The sequence below is a fragment of the Macrobrachium rosenbergii genome, chromosome 46 (assembly GCF_040412425.1).
Source record: "Macrobrachium rosenbergii isolate ZJJX-2024 chromosome 46, ASM4041242v1, whole genome shotgun sequence".
NCBI classification, from domain to species: domain Eukaryota; kingdom Metazoa; phylum Arthropoda; class Malacostraca; order Decapoda; family Palaemonidae; genus Macrobrachium; species Macrobrachium rosenbergii.
In genome coordinates this window covers 20,937,644-20,965,496 of record NC_089786.1, presented here as the reverse complement: position 1 = coordinate 20,965,496, position 27,853 = coordinate 20,937,644, and the positions used below count along the sequence as shown (strand labels likewise).

Genomic DNA, 27,853 nt, shown 5'->3' with positions numbered 1-27,853 from the left:
CACACATCTTTAACAAAACTATTCATATCATTTTGTGTATGCTCATTGATGGTTACATGAACAAGATTGGAAACAATGAACTTTGAGAGATTGTATTTGAAAGTACCCATAGTTAACATAATGGGTCGTATGGTACACCCGGTTATGTGTACCTAATAGCAAACTATATATTTTTTGTGGTCTAGAACCCAGTGCATACGGATTTGTATAGACAAACACACACACACGTGCTGGGTCAATGATTTATTAAATAATGAGCCTTTTCCAGGTATTTCTATCTCATGTCCTCCCTTCATCTATTCCTTTACCTCTCCTGTCTTCTCAAATGCAGTCTCTCTATTTTCTCATAGGCCTTCGTCTCCTTCATGTCCCTACCATTTCTAATTCCATGATCTCTTGTATAACTTATCATTTATCCTTCCACTCCCGTCCCTTCATCAGAGACCCAAACCATTTCAGTCATGACTCCTGGGTTTTCTTTAACTCATCAATAACTTTTACTGAGCCCCTTAGGAGTTCATTTCGCATGGTATCTCACTCCACTTATCCATTTGAGCATCCCATTTCCACCACAACTCTTATTTGTTCTGTCTTTTAAGTGGTGGTGCTTCTAGCCCATACAACTTGGCAAGTCAGACTCCCACCTTATGCATCTTGCACTTCACCCTAACAGTGACGCTTAAACTATTGTACTCTTATACTCCTGATGCCCTCTTCTACCCAAATGTTTATTCATTGTTAGTTGGGTGGAATCTTGCAGTCTCTTGGTAGAGGGGAGGATAAAGTCTGTATTTCTTGGAATGTTGATTCAAGTACATTTACTACTTCTAGACGCTAGAAGTGAGAATCCCTAAACATTATTTTGTTTATTTTGTCGAAGATGGTCCCAATATGTTCAGAAATAAGAGCCGTGTTGCAACCTAGGACACTGGGTGCTTGCCTGACTTAGGTCTTCCCTGTGCCATGCAAGTAAACTTATTTGAAGTTGAAGTAGAGTCAAACACAAGGATACTTAGTAACATAACTATAACTTAACTTAGGTTGCTTATCCTAGCCTGACAAATCTTCCAAGCATTACCACCAGATAGGCCATGGGATCCTAACCTGAATAGTTACCCCTAGGGACAAATACCCCATCCACGCTAGGTACTGGCTCCTAAACCTAGGCTAGGTTAGCCTAGGAAAGTTATGTTACTGTGCAAAGGAGGGTGTGACATTATTTCAGATCCCATCAGTCTGGCAAGGTTTTTGTACCCTAGGTCTGATTAGGTGAATTGCCCCACCCCCAACCCATTATCCTAGATAAGACCATGGCTTTATATTTTACACTGGATTAGTGTAGATGAATTTACTGTGCAGCCATGTTCACTGATTTTTTTAATTTCACCGCAAAACCCCGGCTACCGACTGCAGCCCTCCTATTGTAGTTAGCCATAAAAGGGTCAACCAAGCAATTGAAAAGGTAAATAGTCAAAACTGTCAAAATCACAGTCAAAACTAGCAGAAAACCATACTGTACTTCAGCATTCAAAATTGCAAATAATAAACCTATAAATTTGTTAGTAATGAGTTGTTCTGATTAAAATCTGAGTTTCCCCAAGAAGACAGCAATTGGCCCTCTAATAAAGAAAACTCCTATCAGGGTTTCTTCTAGTATAGTGAAAGATTCTGGATGATCACGATTTCTGTGCACCTGGGCACACTTACACAAAAATACATCCATACATACATACGTATGTATGGATATATATATATAATATATATATATATATATATATATATATATATATATATATATATATATATATATGTGTATATGTATATGTATATGTATATGTATATGTATATGTATATATATATATATATATATATATATATATATATATATATATATATATATATATATACATACCAGTTAGATTCTCTAGATTTTATTAATACTGTCTTTGTTCTAAAATATTTCCATTATTTCGTAATCACAAAATATGATTATTATTACATATGAATAGCAATTCTTTACATTTAATTCTGATTTGCTCATCATTTTATAGATTATGTTCCTTTGCACTTTACAGTCTGTCGGCTCACTTTTACCATATTTCTAAATTTAGTGAACATTTTGTTGTATTTTCCATGACCTGTATACTTTGCTTCTTTTCCATACGAGCAACAATACCTACTATGCTTCATTTTCATTTTCATATTATATTTGATTATAATTACCGCTTAGTTTCTATTGTGCTCCGTTTCCCTGCGTGTGATATATTATATCCATTCTTTATTAATGAGATCTGATTTTCTTAATTCACACAGGTTGCTCTTGTTCCAAACTATTACCGATTTCATTGCTGTATTTCCCCACTGAATGGCTGTTCCACACTAATGACGTCTTGCCCACCCGAGAAAGGGAAAGGGAGGGAAAAGAAATAAAGAAAACCGCATCAATTCTGATCTCGCAACGGAGCGGCCATTTGTGCCTCGATGATAATTAATACATTATTTGAATACGCCTCAGCTCGGGCACCCAACCCATTAGGACACTTACCGACGTCCTGATTGGATTACCGCGTCCCAAAAGCCCGAAATTATTGTCATGGCGGAATTATGATAAGGAAATAAAATAACATCGTTCTGATCCGAAATTGAAATTATTGTTGCCATTGGATTTTGGTCGAATTCATCCGAGTTATTAAGATTTTGAGAGTAACGGCTAATATTGGCTCGTCGTTGACAGTATTATGGGAATTAAAATGTTGATGAACAGTAATGGTAGGCCTTACATGTTCCTTCGAAATGCTTCAAAACGTGTTTTTTTATTTACGCTTCCCTTTGTTTTTTCCGAAGACGGAAGCTTTTTAAATAGATGTGTTATATTGCTTTTTATTTAATGTAAATCAAGTACTGAAATTCAATGTCTTCATTGCATGTTTGCTAGCTAATAATTTAATCATGCAGGTTTCTGATGAGAAAAGCGTACTTGAAAGGCTGTCTTAAACAGATAAATTGGTACAATGCAACAATCTAATGTAAGTCAGTCAATCTCATGACAATTAATTCCTTAATGTATGACTGATGAGCTATCAATCTAAAGTTCTTTATTTAGGTGACTTATATTTGCTACAAGCATTTAAAGATGAATTAAATAGTCAGGCTACTCATTTACTATGAGAAATTGATTTTATTAATCATTTTTTTATCGCCTGATGTTCTTATCAATTTAGCTTTTGGACACATCTTTCACTCTCAGACTGATACTGGCCGTTATTTTCGATGATGATAGTTACTCAGTACTAGTTGGTATTCAGTCATTAAACCAGTGTTGTGGCTGCCACGAGCAAGCCCCTCAGGGACTGGCCTTTAGGAACCAACACTACTTTTGGCCCGTGACTTATATGGCAGCAAGTGGATAGTGTTCATCCCTTTTATTAGTATATGCCGCAGAGTTAACCATTTTGCACGAGTCTTTGTCAAATTCCCATGTTGGAATTTGCTTTTGCTAATAAAAATCAAAGGATTAAAAATCAGAGAGTGAAAGTGCATGCGAAAGTTAGATCATATTTAGTCTGGTATGATCTGAATTGCTCTCAGGACAGTAATGAAACTGTCTAAAAGATACCGCGGCAAGGTAGATGAAGCAATGGCATAAGGAAGAAGACGGAAGTTTTATATGCCTGTCAGGTTATGATGAATGGGAGTTGGAGATTGGTTTAGACATGTCCTTTGCACCATCCCTGGGGGAATGGTATGTGGTATTGTTATCCAGTGTCCCGATCTACTTAATTTATAACTATAAATGGGAGGCTGGAGATGTGGAATTGGAAGCACAGGAAGGGATGAGTTTTGTTACAAAGCGTTGGAGGAGGTTGTAATTATGAACAAAATTGAATGTTTTTGCTGACAAAACAGTACATTACTGAAAATTAAGATTACCGTTCATGCTTCATTATAAACATAGCCCAGTACACCCTTCCTTTCTCACTCTACAAACCCAACTAGGTACAGATTCTGTCATACCAAAAAGAAAAAAAACCCTCACATATTTTCATTCCAAAGCAATATGCAATCGCTATTACAAAAAGAAATGATCGGGAAATTCTTGATGTCTTTCATACGCATGGATATAGTACTGAATGGGAGTAATGTAAAATGGTTAATTTTGGTTGTGATTCCAAAGTAAAAGGCAAGTGTGTGTAGGAATGGGGAGAATGAAGTGGAATTGTGTTCCTGTAGAAAGGCTGAGGGGTATAGAACTATTGTAGTTTCAGGAAGACTTAGGACTGGTGACAAGTGCAAATAGGTTCGTCGGAGGATTGTTCGGGTATGACTGGATGGGGCGGAGGCAACTTAGTAATAGTGATTGCATATTGCTTTGGAATGAAAATATGTGAGGGTTTTTTCTTTTTGGAAAGACTGAATCTGTACCTAGAGGGGTTTGTAGAGTGAGAAAGGGTGGATGTGCTGGGCGAAGTAAGCGCAAAAGTATATGTCAGAGAAAGAGAATTTGTAGATATGGAGTTCCTGGAGTAAACGGGAATGGATAGTCTTACGGAAATGCTTTCAGAAAGGGGTTTCATCGCTAGAAATACATTTATCTTAAAGGAGATTTTTCATAAGTAAGCACGGAGAAGGAGAATGGTTTAAAGAGAAATTTGTTAAATTATACGTTAGTATAAAGAATTATAAGCCACCAGGAGAGGATGGTTTATACCCGGAAATGTTTAAAGTGGAGGAGGATAGATTAGTATTTGTCTTGAAGATATTATTCAGTGAGATATGGGTGACAGGAATAATACCATTAGGTTGGAAGAATGGCGTGATCACTAAAGTTCCAAAGAAAGGTGATCTGAGAAGGTGTAGTAATTGGAGGGGAATCACCTTTGTCACCTGTAGTCTTGAAAATTTTCAGTAGAGTAATGTTGAATAGGTTGGAGCCAGTGGTTGATGGTATTCTGAGGGATGAACAGGCATGTTTTAGAAAGGGGCGGGGTTGCAGTGATCAGATCTTCACAGTTAGGCATTTAATGCAGCAAGCAAATGAAATGAAAACTCCGTTGAGCCTTTGTTTTGTTGATTTTGAAAAGGTCTTTGGTAGTATTTCGAGGAATATGGGAAAAATTATGAGGCATTATGGAATACCGGAAAAGTTTGTGACGGTTATCATGAACATGCATGAGGGCACATCCTGTAAAGTGATGGTTGATGGGTGTTTTAGTGATCCATTTGAAGTCAAGTCTGGTGTGATTCAGGGTGGCATTCTGTCTCCTCTGTTGTTTGTATAAGTCGTAGATTACGTTATGAGAAGGGTTAACAGAGAAACGGATGCAGATATACTCTGGGGAGAAAATGTGAAACTTCTTGACTTAGGTTATGCTGCTGATATGGCTTTTATCTGAGAGGGACCAGAAAAGATGCACAGTGTGTTGGATTGTCTAGTGAGTGAAGGTCGAAAGGTTGGTTTGGTTATTAATAGTGGAAAAACTGAAATCATGAATATGAATATTGAAAATGCACAGGATTGTTTAATTGAAGGTTTGGTTGTAAAGCAAGTGGATATGTTTAAATGTTTAGGTACTTATTCAGATAAGGATGGTTCTCTGAGCACAGAATTTATGGAAAGATTAAAGAAGGCTCATCAGGCAACGGGAATGCTTAAAAATATTTGGAGTAATAGCAATTTTTCTGTGTGTACAAAAATCAAAATTTATAAGGTAAATGGTTAGGAGTATTTTGACTTATGGGCATGAGTCATGACACAGTATAGTGACTTCGGATAATAAATTCTTACCATTTGAAAATAAGGCGCTCAGAAGAATATTAGGAATTAATTGGAGGGATAGGATATCAAATAACAGAATTAGAGAAGTAACTGGGGTGCAGCCGGTCGATGAGTATGTTAGATTCTCACGCTGGAAGTGGCTAGGCCATGTGTATAGAAGACAGGGAATAGTGCGAGATACAGTGGGGTGGGTTGCCCTTGGCAGAAGAGGTAGAGGTAGGCCAAAGGAGATGTGGTTAAGGACAATGAGGCGGGAAGCAGGAGACGAGTGCTGGGGAGATCTTGAGGAGTTATCCCAGGACAGAATGTGGTGGCGTGAGTTCATGGATTTTATGTACAGAATCTGAATTCGACAGAAACTTTTACAAAGGGTCGATATCCTCTTATATCTCTTTGGAGGGCTGGATGGTCTAAGTCGCTGTCCATTGTTGTTTCTGAACCAGGCATCGGTTCGAATCTTGCCGGGGAAGAAGCATTTATTAATTATATTTCCTCTTGGATGTAAATTATTCCCAAGGTATAGTGAATTGGATAGTAAACGATAATTGTGGTGTAGTTTCTGTGAATATAAAAATGACAAGAATGTAAAAGTGACAAAAATTCATAGTGTACATATACTGTATATATATATATATATATATATATATATATATATATATATATATATATATATATATATATATATATATATATATATATATATATATATATATATATAACTTTTTGTACAAAATCACTCATCATAAATTATCTTCATTTCTAAATTCACTTTTTTGATTAAGATTGATGTTTGTCCTCCTTCCTCCAAAATATTCTGCTTTATATCTTGGCAGTCTTTAATCCTTTCCAGCTTAATTTGACAATTATCCTGATCAGGATTAGCCATTCGAACCTGAGCTTAACAGCACATTTCCATTAGGCTTATTTTAGCACATTAGGTCCTCGATTTAAGTCAGATAAATCTAATTCAGGAATCTGTCATCGAGGTATCTGCGTCTAGTCCATTAGTCGAAGACGAAAACAAACTTGTTTATTTTATGACAAAGAGAACATTGGAACCACAAATAGGCTGGAAATTACGATTTCACTGGAGCCGATGAAGAAATGGGCTGGGATTTACATCTTCACTGGAGTCGATCGGATAATACCAAATGGTTTTGCCCTGACCAGGTGGGATGCTCCTGTTGGCACTGGATTCCTTCGCCTAAACCTCATTTTGTTTGGACAATTCAGTTTGACTTCCATGTATTCTTGAATTTCTTTTTCTTCAGGGAAATCAGAATTCTATTAGTTCGCCTTTATGTTACAGTATTTCGATGGGAGAGTCTGTTGTGCAAATCACCGTGATGTTCATAGAATTCCTCTTTCTCAAGTATTTGTCATTTTCGTGAATAAACTGATATGCAACTGAAATTACGAAAATAACTCTCCACCAGATCTGTGTACAACTGTTCTGAACATCAGATCAAGGGAGAAGACATATTAGGTCTGCATGAAAACTAACCCCTCCCAGGTTTTCTCCAGTACAAAAGGTAATTTGTCCCAAAAGAAAAGAGAAAAAGAGGCCTCACTTATCTGCTTCGGGATACGAATATTCAGTAAGGTAAAACCGCTCTCAGTAATTGTATTATGACGCCCGATTTTCTTTCAAAAAGTAGTGTCTGAATTTCCCAATAATCCATTTATTCATCTCTTCATATTCCACTTCTATATTCAGAGGGCAGAAGTATATTGAATCCTTTATAAGCCTGCTTTTGAAAAGTTAGATTGGTCATTCAGACAGAGCTGGTGAGCATTCTTTGATGATTCAATTGTGCATCTTCATTACACATCACTATTTATTCCTTGATAGTTTTTTTTTTTTTTGCCGAAACTGACTTTACACTTTATTGTCCTCATTTAGTCCTTGCTATTGTTTGAAAATCCATTTAGATGTAACAATTCAATTGTTATTTTCTGTACACCTGTAGTTAGTCTTTCTTTCAGCACATTAATTATTTTTACGTTTCTGTATTTAATTGCCAACAGGATCTTTCTAGTCCCACTATTCTGCTTGACACCCGTTCTCTTTATAAGTTTTAACTCTTCCTATTATGTCTCTGTCGCCTGCACTTATCATAGCTTAGTACTTTTGGGTCACCGCCTGATGAATTGTTATCAAAGTTTTTATAATTCTCTCATTTTATTTCTTTGTATATGGATCTTCGAGCGCTGCATCTTTCCACACTGACATGAAGTAAAACGGCAAATGAAAGTATCAAATAGATGAAGATAATAAAGTCAATAAATTATCAATAAGTAAAGAAAGAGCGATGCCGAATTCAGAATATTACAGAAAAGGATCATGGGTAATATAAAAAAACATTACAATCTTATTCAATATCATTCATAAAACCGTCACAAAACTGTTTTCACATGCCTACATTTATGAGGATAACGACCCTCTATTCTGGGCAGTGTGATAGTGCGTCGTTTCAACATTACAGCGATGCCAGCATTCTGAAAAACGGGAAGCAAGCACTACACTAATTCAGACGACGTAGGCACTTTATTATCGAGATTCAGGTAATGGAGGATGGCATCCCTGTACTGTGGTATAACAGAAAGACAGTTGACTTATTGTGTACTAGTGACAGTGATCGCAGTTTGCATAAGATTCAAACTGACTTGGTAAAGTATGATATTGTATCCATCTCTATTGAATCTAAGACCATCATGCTCATTGCATTATGAGGCTATTCTCTAGTCGTAAAAATGTTTTATATTTTCACATGTCTCATTTTCGGTGCTTTGCAAGTTTTTTATTTTCTTTTTGCCAACAATGACCATTAAATAAAAAATCGTCGTTTTCTGTACACCAGTGAATTAACTTTTTCGTTCGTTTGGTATAGGTGGACTTTGTTTAGCTAAATGACACTTAGGGCTTTTCAGTGAAAGCAACGCAAATTTCAGTATATGTACTTACCAATTTTTAATGCTCATTTACGTCTTATACGAGCATCACTGCTTGTACTTTAAACCTGATGTTATGTTTAAAACTTAAAGAAAATATCTTTTACATGATCATTATTAAAAAGAACTTCTTATACATGATTGTTACTGAAAAGAATATCTTACAAATTATCCTGATTTAATTCCTCTTATCCAGGAAATTCGACTTGAACCCATTAGCTATTTCACTTCAAAGCAGCTTCTTTGGGTTTATGAGGGTCTTATTCTGTCTTCCGTGGAACATGGAATCTCCTTTTTATTTTGAGAGATTTGAGTATTAAACTTTATCTGGTCCCTAACTGGTTTCCGTTTTAACTCAATCACTTTTCTGTCAGTAAAAAATTACTTCCATCTCCTCCTGTTTGGACACTGCTTTGGATAATATTCTCCAGAATTTGCCACATCTGGTTACTTATGTTATTATTGATCGGAGTAGCAATTATTATGCTTTGTCATTCTCTTGGGAAAGTGTGGAAGCATCAAACTAAGGCAGAAATGTATGGATTACTTCCCGCTTTCAGATTTGAAAGCTCCTGTAACCTTGTTATGCGACGAGCATAATGGATTTAGATTCAGTAGAGACGGATATATTTTATACTTTACCAGGCCAGTTTGAATCTTAGCAAACTGCAGTCACTTTTATCTCTATTACACAATAAATCAATTGTCTGTTTCTATTAAATTAAAGTACAGGGATGCCCTTTAGAAAATCACTAGACTCAAGCAAAATCTGAAAATGAGCTAAAAACTAAACTCTCGGAATTAAGCACTTGTAAAAGAAGCGCATGATCCCCAGAAGAAATCCAAAACGACATGGTCAACAGAGTTGGCGAGAAATCTCCCGTTTTAGCCCATCCTCATGGAGTGGGCTGCTAAATTCAAAGAAGGCAAGGAAAGCACAGAAGATGATCTCTGGTACGAAAATGAAAAACCGTCAATCACCAGCAAACAATGCGTGCTCTTCATCCTAAGGTTTGGATGACAGACATTTTCCTGTACAATAGAAATCAAAGACCCCAGGCGTCAGTGTCGTCTCACGGTACACTTTTGATTGATAACTTTTGGGTGAGCAAGATATCTGTTCGACAGGAATTGGAATTGGAGTTAAAATATAAAATCTAGGCCAAAGGTCAAATGGTGGGACTATGCGGTCATTCAGCGCTGAAAGGGAAATCGAAAGTAAAAAGGTTTAAAACGTGTAACGGGGAAAAACCTCGCAGTTGCACTATGCAACAATAGTTAGGAAAGGGTGGAAAGTAAAATGGAAGAAAGAGAATATGAACGGAGGTACAGTAAAAGCAATGAAAGGGGTTGCAGCTAGGGGCCGGAGGGACGCTGCAAAGAACCTTAAGTAATCCCTCTTGTGCACCACATACGGCACTAACTACCTACGGTGTATCTGCTAGATAGGTACCAAGAATGTTGACACCAGAACGCCACTGACCAGAATGGAAATTTTCAGGACATTTTTAACTGGCATCCTGGCTGATCCAGACAAAGTCTGAAAGATAGTAATAAGCCAATACCAAACATGAGTTCTCCACTCCGAACTTGTTGATGGTTCTCCACCTGCTAGCCCATGACTTTTTCTAAACCGATGCAGGCCGTGAAACCCATTTAAAGCTGAATGGACTGCTGGGCCGAAAGCCAGGAACGATCCACAGATTTAGCAAACTGCTCAGTCATTATCAGAACGTTAAGAGACTATGCCTGTAGAAAGCAAAACTGTACCATTCGTTGCAAAGTAGTGACTTTGTGCATCAGTAAAGTGTTCTCAGTGTTTCTAATGTGCTTGGAATTCTCCCACTTTCAGGAAGTCGCGTTCCTTAAGGTGTCAAGAACCATCTGGACTGAATATTCTCTACGAATTCAAAACAGCATACTTCATCTTGCACTTTATCTTGGGGAGGTGAGCAAGTACCAGGTAGGCAAATCCGGTAATTATCACTTTTCAGCACCCCCGTACATACTTGCCTAGTTTGGTTCCATGCGTTTCAATCCTCTTCCGCAAGATAAAGTTTTGACATTGTGGAGATCTAGTGTTAATCCCAGAAATAACTTGTCTTGGTTAAAAAAGTGGACTTCTCGGGAGTGTTCTAAGCTTGGTTACTAATTCGAATGGATGACAAAATTTTAATCGGGTACAGATCTCTAATGAAAATATCAGTTTATCAGTTAAAAAATGGATTCAGATTAAGGATGTTTACAAATTCTTAATAGCAAATAAGAATATATGGTTAATCTATAGTAAATATAACCTCCTTTATTCCATTATTTTTCCCATTATCAAAACACTGCATTGCAACCCCGAGGTGAGAACTGTTCATTTCGGTTTCAGTTCAAATTGTCATCTCTACAGGTGCATGTATTCCTAAGCCCAAATAAACTCTTATCTTCCAGAGTGAATGAAATCAGAATTCGATTTTCGTGGATATGTGATTAAGGCATAAAACCACCTATGCTTTAATTTACTGATGATAATACTAAGCCAATTCTAACATCTTTCCAAGTCATCTATCATCTGATTGGCGAGACCTAGATCCACTCTATATAGTTACTCTTCCATAACGGATAACAGTAAAATATCCGCAATTTCTTCGTCAGGATCTGCGTATTAGTAAGAAACAATGGTTGTTGAATTATTTTATTAAAACCATTCTCATTTTTATATGGAAAACAAATGAACTGGGGAATCATTAGATTATATAGCGAATGTAAAGCAATTGACTGCATGCCTTTTTGTTCAGTTTCAATAAAAATAACGTAACAGACTATCAGATGAAAGACGTAAGCCATGTACGAAAGATTTATTGATTATATACGCACATACCACAGCAGGGTTTCTAACCAAACTAAAGTACCTAGATTCCACACCAGGGTGAAGACATATGGGTGGACACTCCTTTTTAAACCCAGTGTGTCTTTGGAGACAGTGGTTGTACTTGATAGTTTGATGACTGTGATGTCACAACCAAGATTAAAAAATACGTGGAACCAGCAACTCATCCCAAAAAACTTGTTGAGAATGGGATGGATAATTCCTTGCCTCTGGTGAGACTTTATGTGTGTGTGTGTGTGTGTGTGTGAAAGGCGGGAATGTATTAAAATATTGTAAAGCCAACTCTTCTTTATGGAATGCATGAAGACTGGTCGTTCAATACAAATGAAAGAAAAATTATAATTGTTGAGATAATTGTTTTCCCAGAATACATGGTGTCGGAAGAATTAATAGGGTGATTAATGTAGATATGCAGAAATGGTAAAAGCTAATGTTGGTGAAAGAATGGATCAGATTGGTCCACGTCTTTTACCCCAGCTGATTTTAAACTCATTTTCGCCTTATATCTTATTCTCCCTTTCTTCACAACACGCTCACTAGTTCTAGTTACATTAACATTGCATGCTGTCTCATCTTCTCCAGCTTACACAGACCATTATCCAGCCAGTCCTCTTCTCGCCATAACATCTATCAGTTTGCTTGTCCATCCATTCTGTATTGACATAATCAGGACCCTTCTAACAGACCAATCAAGCAGTTGATAGCACATAGCAGTTCCCGCGCTGTAATTGCGGTGCCAGGCAAAACAAATCGTTTTTCATGGGAGCATTACCGAATGGCACGAGGTCTCCCACTAGTTCCAGACAGTCATTTAGAGATGGTTCGGGCATGCAGCAGAATAGCGCGGAGATAGATTGGTGAAATTGTATGATTCAGAAATGATTAAGGGAAGAAGAAGGAGACCTGGAAAAGTTCTGATAGATATAGTGAAAGAGGATTAGCATAAGAAGGGCCTTAATATCCAGAAATTCCATGGGTAGCACGCAAGACAGTGGTGAGTACGAAGTGTGTGGGTCGGTGCCCTGCTGATTACCTTCCGTGTAGGTTTGTGAAGCGGTTAATGTTCTGGAAGCGAAAGAGCTTGATGTTGAATATCTATACATATATATATATATATATATATATATATATATATATATATATATATATGTGTATATATATGTGTGTGTGTATGTATGTATGTAAATATATACATATATATCTTCAGAAGTAATAATGATGTGAAAACATTTTAGCCATGACGTGAACAATTTTCATTATCATTAAAGAAAAACTTTGTTAAGCAACTGTTGTAAATTTACTTTTCATTTCAGTAATAAAAATGGCTACCTTTTCCAGTACAATGTTCAACAAATGATCCATAACATGACCTATATTTTCCATATAATTATTTTTAGATATCGCTTGAAACTATTATAATTTGAGAGTCATAATTACTGAATGGTTTTTAATCTTTGACACTTTATCTTGAACTCGAAGTCATTTTGAATTCCTATATTAAACCCTCTCCAGTCAAACACGGAATGATTAACCCCATACCGATGCACAAAATATATAATGGAGGGCGTGCTTTCGTTCATGCGTATATTTCCCTGAAGAAAAATCATAGGTATGTGGTCCTGCATTTTTTGAATGGTAAAAGCCCTGGCCTCGGGCATCCCTGCATTTTTCATTGTACCTGAAAAATTAATGCTACCTGCTATGTCATGTTTGGGAGACGGTAGTTTTATTGTGAAACTCTTTCATTTTTTTGAGGATCATCGTAAAAAGAGCGCTGCTCATATATATATATATATATATATATGTGTGTGTGTGTGTGTGTGTAATTCTAATAGCCACAATGCCCTCTTAACTTCGCTAATTTTTCGCCCTTTTTGGATATACTTGTAACTACGAAGCCGATAGATCCAAAGGAAGAAATTGAAGAGCCTGTGACGGCCGGCCGCAGGAAGCGAACCCGAGTTACCTTAATCACAAGGAGGTAACGTTGCCGACCTGACTACGAGAAGGATAAAGTCTATCACCTCTCGTACATATATACCTGTCGTTTTCAAATATATTTATTAGAGCTGGAATAGACCCATCCTCACCATCGTAGCCAAGTGGGCAATCGTTTTTATTGCTTTTTAGGCTGAAATATATATGCAGAATCTACTGGTCACTTTTACCAGACACATATGTAATTCTAATAGCCACAATGCCCTCTTAACTTCGCTAATTCTTCGCCCTTTTTTGGATATGCTTGTAACTACGAAGCCGATAGATCCCTTTGGATCTATTCTTCGCCCTTTTTGGATATGCTGTAACTACATAGATCCAAAGGGATCTATCGGCTTCGAAAATCATATCCAAAAAGGGCGAAGAATTAGCGAAGTTAAGAGGGCATTGTGGCTATTAGAATTACATATGTGTCTGGTAAAGTGACCAGTAGATTCTGCATATATATATATATATATATATATATATATATATATATATATATATATATATATATATATATATGTATATATAAACAGTATATATACATATTATATATATATATATACAATATATATATATATATATATATATATATATATATATATATATATATATATATATATATATATGTATATAGTATATAAACAGTATATATATATATGTATATATATATCTATATAATATATATATATATATATATATATATTCATATGTATGTATATGTGTATGTAAAAAGGCCAGCGCTATTTTTACAATGATTTTCGAATAAATGAAAGAATATTACAATAGAACTACCGTCTCCCAAACATGACATAGCAGGTAGCATTAATTTTTCAGGTACAAAGAAAAAAGCAGGGATGCCCGTGCCAGGGCTTTTACCATTCAAAAAATGCAGGATCACATGCCTACTTCAGGGAAATATACGCATGAGCGAAAGCATGTCCTTCATTATATATTTTGTGTATTGGTATGGGGTTACCCATCCAGTGTTTGACTGGAGACGATTTTATATATATATATATATATATATATATATATATATATATATATATATATATATATATATATATATATATATATATATATATATATATATATATATATATATATATATATATATCCAACACAGCACGAAGGAACGAGTGCTTGAGAATATCACTAAGTCCACGTCGGAAGGTGAGTGAAAACCGGGACTTTGAACAAGTACTTTCGTAGTTTATTCTACATTTTCAAGTTCACACTGAATACAAAAGTTGACAGAGATTTATATACAAAAACAGAAGGTGGGGCGGTGTTACAGCTTGTTAATCTGAGCAGCATGTTCTTTAAACAAAAAAGACAGGGACAAAGGATCAAGGGATAATCCAGGGTGGAGATTAACATTCCTGGTGGAAGTAACTTCAATGAAGACTGTCTCTAGCAGATTTCTTTTACGATGGTCGTTGACCTTGTAGATAACCGTTGACTTATCCCAGTTCATCCCATGGCCTGTCTTAAGCCAATGATCCACAATGCCATTATTTGATAAGCCTCTTGAAATGGCATATATGTGTTGGGAGCTTCTTACTTTTAGTCCTTTTGATGTTTGACCAATATAAATCTTATTACATTCTTTACAAAGAATACTGTATACAATATTGTTTGAATTGGGTGGGCTATTCTTAATTAGTTTATTTCACAAAATATATTATTATATTTAAATATTAAGTTAATATCAATAGTTTTTAAAATGGGTGCTGCAGGAATGAAATTAGTATGAAATGGTAAATAGAGAATATTCTTAAGTTCGCAGTTAACACTGGTTGGATTATAATATGTCTTTTTTGCTTTATTTTTACAAAGTTCTAAAAAATATGGAGGGTAACATAATGAATCTCCTATTTTATCAATAATTTTAAACTCCTCTTCCAAAAATTCAGAACTACAAATTCTAAAAGCACTAAGAATTTGTAGTTCTGAAATGGACTTTTTCAAAGAGCAATTGTCCATTCGTTCTTTCTCTCAAAGGAATGAGATTAAGAGGTGGAGAAATGTCTGATTGGTATTTCTGGGAAGACAGTCTTTGGCTTCTCTAGAAATTCCCTCTTATGTTTATCCAAAAGTGAATAAGATCACAGGGTCAAATAGGTGGACTTTACTGATTATCAAAAGTTCTCTTTATTAGTAATTTTATCCAACAAATTTTATACAGATTTTTTTATCAGATGAATTGATATTTGAGCTTTATGTTTCTAATTTATTAGGAGAATATATAATACTTCTGAAATAAAAATCCATTTTTCCTCATTTTCTGTTTTACTTTTTGAAAATGAGATCAGAGACAACGAACATGATCCTCTTAACATTAGTGTGGTTCTACGCAATCTGGACACAGAAAGGTAGTCATTGCAGGCTTAGTTCCCCTGCATGAACCTGAGGGCATTCTGGTCAAGGTCAGAGACAATGCTGATGCGCTTAGAATGACCACAACGTTATATAGATATATAAACATTCTTCAATATGCATAAGGAAGAATCTGATATTTAACCAATATCGACCTACAATATACCCTAGGCTCAGGAGAGGGCATGTTGGTTCGATACCTTGCCAGTTTTTTCTAATGAGTCCTGTACCCCAGTAAAAAAAAAAAAAGGCGTGTTTGTCCCATTTACAAAGCCGAAATATTGTACCTCTTCTGTACTTCCAGATAATGATAATATTCTGTTAAGTTTACACCCTTTGCATATGTGACCCAAATGTCTATGGTAATGTGAAAAAGTTTGTCATTTAAAGTGAACGTGGTGAAAGTGTCAGCTATAAATAGTCTTTATACCCCAGTGCATGGTAATCAAAATACTGTCGGCAGAAAAACTTTGCCACAAATGGCAATCATACCGTAATACTTTGGTGGCAAAAATAGGTAAGAAACAAATAGCATATTGCTCCTACGTCTTCAATGGCATAGACACTGAATTTGATAGCAATAATAAAATTACAGAAATTCGTTTAGGCAAAGACACAGCACATGACACGGTAGTTGAAATAACAGTCTAGTACTGCTGACAAGATTGTCAACTAAATCTTACAAAAAAAAAAAAAGTGCAACTTGGAAGTAAGAGAAATGTAACTAATACAGAACGTACCATGTGTGACACAACAAGTAGGAATATGGAACACTACAAATAGAGACTTCCTATGACAATTCTCCTTTACTGGACATCAGGGTTATCCACAGAAGACATCTGAATGATACACACAATGTTGAACCTGTTTCTTATAAAATGACTCCCATGTGGATGAGACTGGGTCTCGTGTTCACCAGCACTATCTTCCACAGCAAGAAACTGGATATATGAGGAACTGAATTACTCCCACGAGATTTGATTTATGTGATAAAGTCTTTTCATAGCACATAGCCAAAAGACGAAGCTCCAAAATATTACGTTTTTATTTGTTTTGGAACATTGCATATCATGTTTGCATATAATGGTTCACTGGGCTGTCCTCATAGGTTGTTATGTGGTCCTAAGATACTTTACAGTGCTGACTTCTTGACTTCTGCTTTTGTACGAAGGTATCTGACTCAGCATAAATAATTATTCTCAGGTAATAATAACGAATACTAAAACTCATCTGTTTACCTACTGTTTACAATCATTTGCAAAACCTCCTCTTTATTGATAATTCTACTGTATAGCAGAGACTTTACATTCTACTGATAATTTTTTAATCAACTATTTGTTTAGAGTTTAGTCAGTGACAACATATAGACACAAACTGTCAAAACTAATAGTATACTGTTGACAGTAACAGAAGACTGACTGTAAGAAAACAAAAGACTAAGAGTTAGTGTCTGTGCAGTTTACTCGCTTGCTGTCAATTCTGATTTAGTTTTGTCCCACAAGAATACTCCATGTTGAAACATTCTATTTTACACACTTATGAATAAAAGTTTAATGGCCCAACATTTTGAAAATATCTCTCCTTCATTTTAGAAAATTTTATAATTTTTTTTTTTTAATTATTGACTGATGAACAGTCAATTCACACCTCATTACAGGTGCCTCGACCCCTTTTTATATAACATACACAGAAGAAAAAGAATCCTTGAAAAAAAGATGCGTCACTAATAGTATGGCTTCTTAACAAGGATAATTGTCCACTTTCTTTAAAGCTGACATAATTGGTATCTTCGTCTTTAGGGAGGGCAGTGAGCATGCAGTAGCAATCACTTGAATAACTATATATGTGAGGTCATCCTAAGATAATCGAGAACACACTACTCTGTACTTTGAATATTATGCATATAGACATAACAGTTTTTTCCTGCATCTGTCATAAATCATGTTCCACTTCCAAAAGCCAAACTTTTTCACATCTTTGCCCATATATTTAGGTCATCTATACAAAGGATGTAGCCTATATATAATCAGTCAATGAATATTACCTTCATGTATAAAAAAAGAAACACATTCCAGCAATGTAGATTACGTGGAAAACCGGGTAAACCAGCTATTTTAGCGGAACACATGATTCGCTGGTAGGATTTATCGGTTCGGTACTAATAAATAACTTATGTGAGGTCCATTTCCGCATTTATTTGCTATAAATCAAATGTATTTTACAGTTGATGGATAATATGATCAAAGTTTTTCTTGAAAATTGCGATCTCGTCCAACACATTTTTAGTGAAAATCCTAAGAATTACATACCAAGTATTTGACCACTAATTTCTGACAAATGGCCGAAGAATCTTGGTGTATAAAAACACCTTGGTACTCCTGCATGGTAGATAAGTGTGCTATCAACGTCACTATGTGGCCTATATGTATATAAATATATATATATATATATATATATATATATATATATATATATATATATATATATATATATATGTATATATGTATGTATGTATATATGTATATATATATATATGTATTTAGAGCATAGTTCTTCTCTTAGAGATATTATATTAAAATATATAATTGCTTTAGTATGCATCATGTAAGTTTTTTGTATGAATCTTGTATGTCGGAGTTTTATATAGATTCTATGCGTCAATCTTGTATGTATGAAGAATATACAAACTTATATTTTCCATTTATTGCTTTATATCATGACAGCTGTTTATATACACTATATATTTTCAAGTGACTACTGGCTATATAATTTTGATTTGCAATATATTTTGTCTATATTCACCGAAAATTATATATATGAGAACGGGAAAAAACTTTTTACGATATGAAGATTCTTCTCTTAAAAATTTTGATGCTACTAAAGCAATTGCTTTAGTGGCATCAGTAAGTTTTTGCAGGAATCTTCATATATCAGATTTTTAGATTCTCATATATCAATCTTCGGTGAAGAATATACAAACTATATTTTCCATTTATTGCATTTGTCACGACAGCTGTTTCACCACAAATGGCATTTTCAATCCTACTGGCTTAATGCCATTTGATTTGCAATAATTTTGTCTCTCTTCGCCGAAAATTGACGCATGAAACCGGAAAAAACTCCAACGATATGAAGATTCAACAAAAAAGTATTGATATTAGTGGTCCAGTATTTCTTTTAACGAATATATATATATATATATATATATATATATATATATATATATATATATATATATATATATATATATATATATATATATATATATAACATTTGTCGCTAATGCACAAATGTTAACCACAAATGTATATCAAATTCACTGTAAGTTGTTTACAAACGTACTATAGTGAATTCAACAGTAAGTGATATTAGTGGTCCAGTATTTCTTTTAGAACATACATCATTTATATATATATATATATATATATATATATATATATATATATATATATATATATATATATATATATATATATATATATATATATATATATATATAGATATATACATGTATATATTCACAATTATTTAGCCAGAAATTTAGTTTAATATGTAATTCACTATATAACACCTCGGGAATAACTTACACCCAAGGCGAACTATAAATGATAGAGCTTCATCTGCTTCGTCACCAGTGGGATTCGAACTGCCGCCTGGCTGGGAAAAAACGAAAGTACAGTGACTGTGACCGTTAAAGCCATCGGAGAGGTATGAGTTGATGTCGACGCTGCCGTACATATTCTTGTCAAATTCAGGTTTCTGTATTTAGAGTCTATATCAGCCCACCTCCACCATGATAGCTGATTGCCCTTGGGTGTAAGTTATCCCCTAGGTATAGTCAACTGGATGTTAAACGAAATTCGTGGTTTAATATTTGTGATGAGTGTAGATGCAGGTTCTCTTTTTCACAGATATCAGAGCTTCAACTTGGCCTTGTCAGAGTGCTTTTGTTGTTTTAAGCTATTTTTCTCATTTCTCAATAAAAGTGAATGAAGGGTAATTCATGATGATTAATGACCCTTTCTACAGATCTTTTCCCAACACCCTTTTAATTTATGCTATTTCTGGCACTGTTCCACTGAGCTAATTGGGAAGCAGTCAAATTTTTATGCCTATATTCTGAAACAATGCCTTGATAGTGAAATAGCTTCCTATCTCTTAATATGTCGCTAATAGTTTTACATATATCGTTAAAACTGCTATGACACCGTGTGCAGCAGTCAGTTCTAAAACAAAGTCTAAGAAAAGGTACTGGATGGTTGTCCATAAGGTCACTTGCGGAAAGCAAAATACAGAATATAATTATCCATATCTAAGGAACAAAGAAGGCTTGCTAATTATATAGTGATACGGAGAGATATATTGAGAGAAAATCAGTGACGTTTCATAGAGAGAGAGAGAGAGAGAGAGAGAGAGAGAGAGAGAGAGAGAGAGAGAGAGAGAGAGAGAGAGAGAGAAAAAGTAAAAATTATTAAAACATAAGAAAAGAGGAACAGGGAGGATGTGGAAAAGTAATGATACCCAAAAGAGTACAAGAGGGTGGGGCGGGGGGAGGGGGGGAGTGAGTCTAATCTTTGGTATGTATCGTACAGTAGCTCGCAAGCGCGTGAGAGAAAACACGCGTCCTATTGCCGATTTTTTTTAGTCCTTTCACCATCAACCTTCGTCTCTTGACTCTGCTGAAAAAACGTATTCGTTATTTTTTCTTATCTTCTCCAGAATCAAAATTTATGAGGGCAGTTTAATAGCATCTAGTGTACTTTTTCTCGTGACTATAGAGAAAGATGATCATCACCTCCACAGACACCTGCGGTCGTCATTGTGTTGGATAAATTCCATGAGCTGATCAAACAGACGCGTTGGACAAGAATCAAGTTTAAAATGGAATGCTGAAGCTGTAATGATGATGCAGATTTTCGTTTGAGGTTTCGCCAAATCAGTAAGGCAAGAAATATCATGTGTAAACCAAACTCAGGCGAACGAATATATAAGACAACTCCCAAGATTCCCACTTTTAGCTACACCCACACTATAATGCTACCCAAATACTTCTTTATGAAGATATTGTAGGCTAATCAGGCAGAAGCTCTGTACAAATGTACGAGTTCAGTTACCCTGCGACGTGTTTTTAGGCAGTATATTCATAATGACTGAGCAGATTTTCCTATACACAAAACATGAATAACACTCTTGCTGTAGAATGTTTTAAATGACTTAAAGTTGCATGTTTATTATGATGAACGTTAAATGGTTTTATAATACATAATTATTCTATCATAATATTAGGTATTGGCCCAGCTATCCAAGCATACCTGGAAGTGTCAGTGTAATAACGTTAGTGAAATGACAAGTATTCGAATATGATCCATGCCATCAGTTATGTCACTCAATCACGTGATCAACTGGGTTTTGATCGGACGCACTGGTTACTCAATTTAACATTAAAAGAGAACATTTAACACTTTGCCAATAAGAGCAGATTAATTATTATGTGTGCATTTGTGTATACAGTCACTACCCGACTTATGAGCGAGTTGCGTGCTGGACGGCCGTTTATATCTTGAATCTTTTATAAGTTGGTTTTCAGTATGTAGTACAGTAAGTTCCAAAAGTGAAGCTACAAATTTCAAAATTGATCGTACTTCTTTAGAAACTCTTGGGGTTGCCAGTTAGTATATTTTATTTCAATTATTGTCATCCTCTTTATCTGACAATAAGTATCAGTGATTAACTGTAGAACCACAGAAGGTATTTCCCCAGTGAATGGTCAGTGTTAGCTCAATAATTGTTTATTAAAAGAAAAAAAAAAGAATTCCCAAAAAAAAAAAGAATTTCCCGTAGAAACATTTGCTGCTCTCAGTGTGGGATATTGAGTGTTCACCATTGACTGGCAGCAGGGGCCGAGTGCATAAGCATTGGCCTAATGTGATTTGTAAATTAACTTTCTACTTTTATAGCGTCATATCGAAAGTTATTATGATTTCTTTTGATAAAGCACAAAGAAGTTTAGCATCTGATTGAATGAAATATAAATAAGACACAAGTTGGTGTAGAAAAAAAAACGAAATTCTAGTTATATGTGCGTTTAGCATGGCTGCATGGTTAGGCCTATTTCAAAAATCAAGGAAATATATTTTCCAGCTTGTTATTTAATAAAATTGAGTTGTTTGGATATCTAGATGGTTGTAAACATGATTTTCCATTAATTAGGTTTTATTATCAAGTCAGGGGAAATGAGGAAGTCTAGGCCCAAGTTAAGTCAGGCGAAGTGAGGAAGTCTAGACCTAAGTCAAGTCAGGAAAGTGAGGAAGTCTAGCCCTAAGTCAAGTCAGGGGAAGTGAGAAAGTCTGGGCTTAAGCCAAGTCAGGGGAAATGACGAAGTCTAGGCCTAAGCCAAGGTAAGGAAAGTGAGGAAGTCTAGACCTAAGCCAAGCCAGGGGAAATAAGGAAGTCTAGGCTTAAGTCAAGTCAGGGGAAGAGAGGAAGTCTACGCCAAAGTCAAGTCTGGGGAAATGAGGAAGTCTAGGCCTAAGTCAAGGCAGAGGAAGTGAGGAAGTCAGATAGATGAATTTTCAGTTGTTTTCGGTCAGCGTTGGTGGATCTTAGACTTGAATGATTTGGGAACACTTTTATGATTTGGAGAAGCCCTCTGTATTTGTAACGGTTCTGTATTTGTAACGGAAAACCTGTTTGCAATCAAGTTTACCCTCTCAATAGTGGTTACTTTCTCTCAGTTATTGCAAACATAATGAAAGAGGGAACTGATTTACCTGTTTATTCAATATTACTGGCTGGCGATGGGGGTATTGGGTCGAAGTCCCCTCCATATCTAGTAGGACACGGCTGGTGATTCATAGGTTGGGTAGATAATGTTATGTTTGTGTCGTGGGTCAAAACCGAAGCCAAAGCTGAAGTAGAGTCCGAATGGTCGGGTCCTAAAAGCTAAAATCAGAACTACCAACCACACCCAACTTCTCTGTTGAATCTAGGTGCATTCATGATTGATTATATTTAATGTTACGGAGATTTTCCCCTTGTATTCTATCGATACTTGCATGGTTTTATGCATCTTCCCTAAAATAATTGATAATACACTATGATATTAAATATTTGTTTCCACATTGCTCGAAATATACAACGGTAATGTTGGTCATCCTGTGTTGAACGAAAATTTCAGATTGTTTCGTTTCTGTAGTTTGAAGTAATTACTGTACTTTGAAATAATTACTATTATCATAATTTTTTCTTATGATTGTTATAAATATCATAGATTTGATATTTGTGCATCACATCATCATCATCATCCAGGTGCCATATCCCCAAGGACGTCGGCAATCATGGCTGACCACTCCTCTCTATTTCCGGCTCTCTGCAGCAACTGAGCTGCAGACATTCTTCCTCCAGTCATTCTCACCAATCCATCCACATATTTTTGTCTAGGCCTTCCTCTCAGCCGACTTCCAATGATTTTACCAGTGAGAGAGAGATGTTCTAGTTCTTGTCTTCTCACTATGTGACCCACAAACCGCGTTTGTCTACCTCTCACTGGAGCCAAAAGTTCTCTCTCAATGCCTACTCTCTCTAATATCTGCTCATTAGTTTTCCTTTCTGTCCATGATATTTTCAGCATCCTTCTCCAAAAACACATTTCTGCAGCCTGCAACCTCTCCTCGTCTGCCTTCCTCAAGGTCCAAGTTTCACAGCCATACAACAATACAGACCAAACAAAACATTTCACAAATCTCCTCCTAAGATTCATCGATATTTTTGAGTTGGTGACTAATTTCTTTATCTTACCAAATGCATCTTTTGCCATGGATATTCTCTTCCTGATCTCTTTTTCGCATTTTCCATCACTTGTGACAGTGCATCCTAAATAATTAAATAATTATTTAACTGTTTCAACATTAATTCTTATATCTGTTTTTGGGGAATTTCATCTTTGGAGATAACCATAACTTCTGTTTTTTAATATTTATTGACAGACCTCTTTCTCTGCTTGACTGGTGTAAAGTACTGACCAAAGCTTGAAGTTTATCATGAGAGTCTGCAACAAGTGTCATATCATCAGCATACCTGATATTATTAATATTGACTCCTCCAACCTTAATTCCTTCCATATCTCTGAGATCTCTCATTATCATTTCACTATATAAATTGAAGAGATCAGGTGATAACACACAACCCTGTCTTACACCTCTCTTGATGTGCTGCGTCTCTGATTCGTCATTTTCTACTTTTACTGATGCCTCTTGATTCCAATATAAATTCTTTATCAATCTTAGATCTTTCCCATCGATATTTATCTGTTCCAATATCCTTATAAGGTCTACATGTCTAACCCGATCAAAAGCCTTTTCATAGTCAACAAAACAAACATATAGATTTTTTTTCACTTTTATTGCTCTCTCCATCAACATTCTCAAAATCAAGATTGCATTTCTTGCCCCTTTATCTCTCATAAAACCACACTGTTCATTGCCAATCTCTGGGAGTATCTTATTTCTTATTCTATTCAAAACAATCCTTAATATTATTTTTATGAACTGACTCATGATACTGATAGTCCGGTGTTTATTGCACTCAAGTGTTCCTGGTATTTTTGGCATTGTGATAAATGTTGATTTGTACATCTGTGTTGCAGGCTCTCCATCTTCATATATTCCTTCCACTGTTTCCATTAATATAGCAATGATGTATTCTCCCATGTGCATCACATGTTAGCTTTATTTTGCTTGGTGGAGCTTTCAATGTAAAAAAAAAAAATTTTCAGCTACATGTTGTAGTTGCCAGTTAGTGAATTTCGAACGAAATCCTCTGAAATTTGTAGCTTCACTTTTGGAAGTTGCTGTACATAATTTTTGTTGATGTTTACATTCCTGAGTTAACTCGGAAGTCATAGATTACCCTATTTAAATCATGTAATATTATAAAAACTGACTTTGGATGCTAGAAAGGTAAAAAGAAGAAAATAAAATTTAGATTCAGGAAACATTCAAAATTTTGTATTTTTTACGTGCTTTGAAAGTTATGAACTTAGAGGGAATTTTGCAGGAGCAGCGCCTGACATTTGAAGCTCATAAAGTAAACAATGAACACCGCCATCTACTGTATTGACAAAAATACATACTAAACGTTTCCTATGAGAAAAGGAAATATAAAAAGTGGGAATTCATCAAAGACCAAGTTAAATCGGGGAGATAGAAACAAGTAGGGATATTTTACGAATATTTTACGAATTGTAAGAAGAATACATGGTAGTTAATCAGGAGAATACTCGTGAAAATTATGGAAGGGGTTAAAGGAACAGATTCTTCTTCTTCTTCTTCTTCTTCCTTTTGTTCTTTTGTTCTTTGCAAAAATTCTTTCTAGCAGAATAGGTGCACAGACCAAATTTGTAACTTATGACCCTGACTGTTCGTCTCTGAATGTTCGCAACTCAAATGTTCGTAGGTAGGGTGGTGAATGTAGTAGGTAACTTTCTCCATACTGCCCCATCTGACATTTTCTCTTTAGAAATCAGTAATGCTCTGGCTCAGCTTTCCATGACTTTATGTCATCTTTTACATAAGTCAGTCTCTTCTTATTATTTTCTTTGCCTACTTTTGGCAATGACTTTCCTGTTTCATCAACTTCATGTTTGCGCGCGCGCGCACACACACACACACATGGCTTGGAATGAAAGTCGAAACTGGTCAGGACCTACACCCCATCTCTCATTTTTTATCTGGGGTAATGTGTGATAAAGGAATCACATGTTAAAGTGTTTATAAAGTATATATATATATATATATATATATATATAATCATATATATGTTAAATATGTTTATATATATATATATATATATATATATATATATATATATATATATATATATATATATATATATATATATATATATGTGTGTGTGTGTGTGTGTGTGTGTGTGTGTGTATATATATATATATACATATATAAATATGACTGTGAAATATTTTCTGTCAAAACAGAATTCTATCAAATGTAAGGGAGCCCATAGAAACGCAAAAATGTGGAAAATAAAGACTGTATTATTTCAGAGACCAAACTGTCTCTCTCCTCAGGCAAATAGTGAATGTAAAAAAGTTACAGAAAAGCGGTATTGACACCAGAAGATCCATCGGTCAGTCGTTAAGTCACTCCGATTGACAATTTCTCTTTAATCTTCTTAATCGCTGTTTGGAGGAAGATTTTATCTATAATATCTGAATCCTAGGCGCCTCTTGAGAGATTCATTGCATTTCTTTGTTTAATCAAGGCTGATTCCACGATCTGGCTTTTGAACCGACAATTGCTGCTATAATTTATATGAGACATATTCCACTTTATTTTGTGATTATGGTTATTTATGTGGTTAAAAATAGCTGAGCTCTGTTGTCCGTACCTAACTGAACGTTTATGCTGTATTAATCTTTTGGGGAGTGATTTGCCTGTGAAACCGATATAAGATTGGTCACAGTCGAGGCAAGGGATTTTATAAACTCCTGTGTCTCTGGGGAATGGTTTTTGTTGGACGTTAGTCAGGGATTTGGCTAAGGTATTTGGGTAGGTAAAAGCAAAAGGGTTAGAATTTCCATGTGTCTGTGTAAACGTCTTAATCCTGGCCAGGTGTGGGATTTTTATTTTATTGTTGGGCGTCTCTCTGGTCTTGTTATGGGGGGACGGTAGAAAATAGTGTTTGCTTTGTGGATCGATGGTCAGGGTACTGTTAAGATGTCAGCTGCTTATGGATTAGTTCAATTTCCTTTACCAGGAGATCCGGGGAGCAAATCCGTAAGTTTCTTAAGAATAAATTGCTGGCTTCACCAATTTTGATAGAGATGCCATGATAGCTACAAAAATGAGTGTATGACAGAGAGAAAGTTGGTTTTCTGTAAATGGTAAATTTGTATTCTGTCGTGTCTCTAATTATTAAAACATCAAGAAAAGGAATTTTTTTTTGTTTCCCATTCAGCTTTAAATTTGATGCTAGGCACTAATGCATTTAATTTTGAAAGAAATTCATTGAAATTGCACCACTTATTATCCCAGAATGTTAATCTACTTATCTCATCTACATATCTCATCCATAGCATGTCTTTAGGTTTTATTGCGTTTATTATTATAGCTTCAAAATATTCCATGTATAGATTAGCTAAAACAGGACTTAAAGGGCTGCCCATGCTGCACCCAAATTTTTGTTTATAGAATGACTCCCCGTATGAAAAGATGTTTTTGATACACATAATTCAACTAACTTTATTATTTTATCTAAGGCTAGTGGGGAAATGATCTGATTTTTCCTCAAAAACTGTAGAACGTCCTATGCTGGTACATTTGTGAATAAGGAATCTACATCTAAGCTTAGAAGTTTTATGTTGTGAAGTGGTATATGTGCCTCTTTGAATTTGTAACAGAAATCTTCAGAATGTTAAATGTGACTGGGAGAAAATGTGCCTAAGAAAGGGAAAAGGAGGACGGCTAACCACTTAGAAATTTTTTAATTGAAAGCTCCAGCACATGAGATGATAGGTCTAAGTGGAAAATTATCTTTATGAGTTTTCATGGCCTTCCCAAAACTCATAAAGATAATCTTCTATTCAGACCTATCATCCCATGTGCCAGAGCTTTCAGTTATAAAATTTCTAAGTGGTTAGCTGGCCTTCTTGCTATATTTCTTATTGCCCTCATATTCACTCCCTTGCAATCTCCTTTGGAGCTTTTACTTGTTTAATGTAACTCATAAGTGTTTAAGCATTTTGCATTTCTATTTGTTCTTTGGATGATTTCTGTTTAATCTTAATCTAATTTTAAAGGTTTTTAAAACTATTGTAATTATCCTTATTGTAAGGTTCTGTTAACCTAAATCTGATTTTAGAGGTTCTT

At 35.3% G+C, this 27,853-nt stretch overlaps 1 protein-coding gene across 2 annotated transcripts in view; it reads right to left on the bottom strand.

Annotated features, from left to right (window-relative positions):
• The window catches only part of LOC136830270 (uncharacterized), a 537,978-nt gene that overhangs the window by 35,558 nt on the left and 474,567 nt on the right, over nt 1-27,853 (bottom strand). The window lies entirely within an intron of this gene.